Raw genomic sequence first — 5,514 nt, forward strand, 5'->3', positions numbered from 1 at the left:
ATTCGTCTCGTCCCGCGCACGGTTCGGCACGAGCAGGGTCCGGCAAGGGTTGTTGCTTCCAGTCGAGGCTATTTTGCTATTTGATAGTTCCATTTGGATAAATCACGACTTTTCGGTTTTTAGTTTTTGGTCCGATTAGCGCGGCCATTTTCATTTTGACAAGTGTGTTTGTTTGTTTGTCAAGTGCGTAAAAGAGCAAATTGTATTGTTCAATATTCAATATTCAGTTCGTAGTGAACCAGCATGTTTGAATATTTGATTAGGCTCGTGATTTATGCGTTGGTCATCCTCCATTCTCTAAGTTGGTATTGAGTATTTATGCGAGTATGCCGCGCACTTGGTGGTCTGCCGCCTTCACCGTCCATAAGAAAAGAGCAACAGGGAGTATCGGCGTTTTTGTTCAGAGCGGCAAAGATCGTTGTTCACTTGCCACAGACGTCCGGAGCAACTAGTTTAAGAGTGAACTGATCCTGCGTCATACATAAGTCGGGTGTCTCACTGACAGTTTTGAAGTCGATTGATTTGTTTTGATCAAAATGACTAAAACAAAAATGTGTAATCTGAACTTCTTTCGGCGATTAGCTCAGACCAACAAGCCACAATCAATGGCTGATTGGATATTTCTAGTCTAGCAGTTTCAATTTTTTATGATAGAAAATAGATTGAAGTCTCTGAAGACGAATACACTGTTGACCTTGACATATAGTATGAGTTCTTCCTTGCTTTGATAGTATCAGTAGTCCGGCAAGATCTGTATATAGACGATTTTCATACATGTCGCGTTGATTGGGAAGTTCTTAAGGCGCGTTACACTATAACTTCGCAAGATGTACTAGAACCACCAATGCTTAACGCTAGTCCTGTAGATAGAAACAAAATTTTCCCCCAAATGATACTCCCTACCCTCAATTGAAACATTCGATCTTCTCTGGAAACCCTCATCCTGCATAAGCTTCCGATGTTTTCGCCAACATTTCATAATTGACCATCTACTTCTAAAACTTCTGAGTTGTTGTTAAAATAAAATTTCTCAAACTCTCGCGAAACTGAGCTACGAATGAGATATTTCGCTGCGCTTGAATTGGAGAAATATTAGGGCCAAAAGAAAATAATGGCAACTGGAAAAACTTCGTCCAGTACCTCAAAACCAACAACCAGCACAATTAGTGAAGAAACTATAATCAATGAAGGCGAATTCACACTCGTGGTCAGTAGGTGCAAGAAACAAGAAAAAGCATCTGATCGCAAGCACCAACCATGACGACATGGACTAATACTTCGGATTTGGAGTGATGTCAATCTTAGGATAAAAATGAAAATTTTAACGAATTGATGCTTTTTCAAAACGAGTCTTTCAAGACTTCATTATTGGAAGAAACAACCAAAAACTACTTTTAAGGAACCCCTACCAACACATTGATTTATATCGCTCGTACAAACATATAAATAAATAGTACCCTTAATTAAGTTATTCCAGATTAACCGTTACACAAAGTTACACAAGAAAAATATTTTTAAAATCACAGAGAACAGACATCCATGATCGAACAAAAATGTTTAAAAAACGTGTGTAAACATTTGAATTAATATACGATAAACACTAGCGCCACCACAATAACCTATCTCAACTATCCGTCAAATCCATTCCGGAACCGGTTCGAAATCCTGAATGGAGTCAGTATGGCATCTTGCTCAAAGAAAACAACCGATTCCGACTCTATCGGTTGATGCATTTGAGCTGGAATTCATTCTGGAAGTCCAAACCGGTTCCGGATTAGTTTGACTGGGTAGAGGAATAACCGCTGTCAATTCTGTCGAACTCAGCCACAAAAAACATGACGACAGTAGCGCACCTGGTTTGGATATCCCAACTACCTTCGAAACCGTTAGCGATTTTACAAGTTGAACGCTGAAGATGGACGTCTGTTCTCTGTGTTAAAATATTGAATACAAAAATGTTTCTAGAGATGGTATAACCCTCTTAAGAAAAATGAAGGTTCTTGCCGATTTATAGGTGTAATCAATCTTCATAAAACTCAGCTGACGACCGCGAATCACAAAAACATCAACGATAGCTAAAAAATACTTTTGTTCACCATTTTTCAGTTTGTGACCACGGTGCGGCGTCTCACCCGCAAATGGCGCATCTCTCTCGCAATGAGCATTTTTTTAAAAAAAATGTTCATGGAAATTTGATGCATTTTTTATGACAGAAACCATTTCACAGTATTTTAGAAACTTGTCGCAATTGATAAAACGTGTTTAATCCACCTAACAGTGTGATGAGACATTTCTTATAACTCTTATCACTCTCTTCGGATATTATATCGATTAAGAACATTTAGAACTTGATGCTTCGCGATGTTTTTGATAACACATACTACATGGGATAGTGGCAGGACTCAGAGAATCGCTCAAATCAGCATAGAACAACATCAGTGCTAGAAATCTCAAACCAAATCAATGGGAAAGCGAAAAAATGGCCCATAAAATAGACATACCAACGAATTATTGTTAATGCTATGTTAATAAAATATCTATATTATTCTATATTTTTTTTTGAATCGATTTGAAGTTTATATTTTACTCAAATTTCCAACGCGACTGAGAACTAAGAAATCAACGCTTTTTCTTGAAAAGGGCGATACTAACAGTAATACCATTCAAAAAAAATCAGTGAATATTTCCAGACTTGGTTTTATTTCATATTTAAGAACTATTGTGTTTTTTGACATCCTAGATTGCATGATTCAGTGATCGAAACCCAAAACTTCATAAAGTATTTGAAATTATCAAATTAAAATTTGTTTTTGCTATTGAAATTTACAAAATGATAGTATCGCCCCTTTGGCGATTGTTTACTTTTTCGGTCCCACCTATCAGCATTGAAGTATCGTTCTTACGTTTTTACATTTCTTATAAAAGAAATGTATAGAATTCGCTCAAACTTTCAAGATTTTTTCCGAGGCCCGGAGGGCCGAGTCTTATATACCAATCGACTCAGCTCGACGATTTGGGACAATGTCTGTGTGTGTGTGTGTGTGTGTCTGTGTGTGTGTGTGTATGTAACGGACAAATTCTCATTCGTGTTTCTCAGCAATGGCTGAACCGATCTTATCCAAACCAATTTTAAATGAAAGAACTAAAAAACAGTATGAACGCTATTAATTTGTTTTTGATTCTGATGTTCAGTTTCCAAGATATGAATGTTTGAATGCGTAAAAATGGCGTTTTTTGCAGTTTTTTTGAATTATCTGCCGAAATTGAAAATATATATTAACGATTTATATGTTTTTAGACAGCTTTAACGAATACCTTTCGAACAAGCTATAGATTGTTGAAATCGGACTATTATCAAAAGAGATATTTAACATTAAATGCGGTCGAAAGATTTTTATCATTTCCAATTGCCAGAAATATGACCAAAAACATGTAATCTATTATTAACGCCAAAACGGCTTATTTTAGGTAAATAGTATCTTCGGAGAATTTAATGGAAGTAATATGCCCTTTCTTTTGGTGTTGTGCTTTTGCTGATTAATCCCCCTATGAGTGAGATATTTTCACAAATTTTCTTGGAAGTGATTATATCGAAATGATGTCTTCAGCAAATTTGTAGCTCTTGCTTTTGCGAATAACTTTACTAAAGACTTTAAATATCTATTTTGAATACTTAAAACGTTATGGTTTGTTGTTTGTTGATTACTCTTTGTCGCCTATTTATTGTTCAATATAGTAATAATCCATTGAAATAAGCTAAACATTATTTCGATAAAACGAATTTTGTATTTCATTTTACTATCTACAACCGCTAAAAATAATCACCGAACACTTCCAAGTTGTCTGGAAGGAACTTGATAACTTATCAGTACAAAAATGTTCATTTGTGCGAACCTTCTGACTGCAATTTTTCTAACTTATAACCATCGGATCGATCTGAAACATACCGGAAAATGAAAAGCAAAATAAATAACTCCAAGCAACGGCGTAGCCAAGAGAAGGCTTTGGGGTTTAACACCATACAACCCACCCCCCCCCCCCAACACACCCAAAAAAATATTGGATTGAAGTTGAAAATTTATTGATGCAGACTGATTTAATTCAATATTACAATAACAATTATCTGATCCGTAGATTGATAACCTATTGTTGTAAACATCATGAGGACTTTTGATAAATTGTCGGATATTGGTCTTGATTTCACAGTTGTCTAATAGCATCAATATCAAATTCCTGCCTGAAAACATTCCAATAGAAAATTCCAGAGTTCTGTAATCAATCATAATCCTCAGATTTATTTTCAAATTGAGCTCGTTTTTGTAGAAATGTACTGTAATAAGGGTCTTTATTTAATAGGAAGCGAAGTTAAAATTGATTTAATGTCTATGAAACATAGACTCACCAACAAAATGCATAACTTTCAACATTTGCTAAAAATGTTTTTGTCTTTCTCATTCACTCTAAAATTCGTCAATCTAATCCCGACCCAGAGAGCCGAGTGTCATATGCCAATCGACTGAGTTCGTCGAGATCGGAAAATGTCTGTGTGTGTATGTGTGTGTGTATGTGTGTATGTGGAAAAAAATTTGACCTATGTTTCTCAGAGATGGCTGGACCGATTTGCACAAAGTTAGTCTCAAATGAAAGGTACAACCTTCCCATCGGCTGCTATTGAATTTTTTATTGATTGGACTTCCGGTTCCGGAGTTACGAGTTGAAGAGTGCAATCACACAGCAAATTCCCATAAAACTGAAATGAAAAAAATTCAAAATCAAATTTGTATTTTTGATGCCAAATGACTTTAAAATGCATGAAACATTGAGATGTTTGACAAAAATTGACTTCTTTGGCCTTTGGTACATTTTTGCCTTTCTCATATAGAAAGGTAATGCAATCACTCCAAAAATCGTCAATCATACCGGCCCGGAGGGAGTATGCAGTGAGGGGTTGCTACTTTAAAAGTAAAACTAGTTCAAAATTTCATAACAAGTTGAAAATTTTTGGCTGGACCTGGACCTCCCGGATCCTTCTCCATGATCCGCCGCTGGTTTCAAGCGATGTTTCAGTATCACATAGTATCTCAAGATCGTGGCTGTCGATCCATTGTATGTATGTGCAAATCGTACTGAACATGTAATATTCATTTCCACCATTGTATTGAACATAACCAGCCATGAAATCGTAGTCTGGAAAAATAAGAAAAGCACAATTGCACCACTAGGTGGATTAAGACAGGTTTTTATTTTGGGAATGCGTCGAGTTGAGACGAAAACGTAATATGATTAATAACGAGGATAACACTTTCCGAATGTAGAGAGAAATTTATGAAAAATGACGATTTCCATTCGATTCTAGCACGTTCTGATCGATTTTGATGAGCATTTGATTTTTGTTGTATGGCCAATTATATGTATAGGTCAAATGTTTAAAAACAGTAATTTAAGGTCAAGATAGCATCATTTTGAAACCGCCAATTTCGGAGGTTTAGTATCTTCGATGAGTTTTACAAACGT

Source organism: Topomyia yanbarensis, chromosome 1 (assembly GCF_030247195.1).
Source record: "Topomyia yanbarensis strain Yona2022 chromosome 1, ASM3024719v1, whole genome shotgun sequence".
NCBI classification, from domain to species: domain Eukaryota; kingdom Metazoa; phylum Arthropoda; class Insecta; order Diptera; family Culicidae; genus Topomyia; species Topomyia yanbarensis.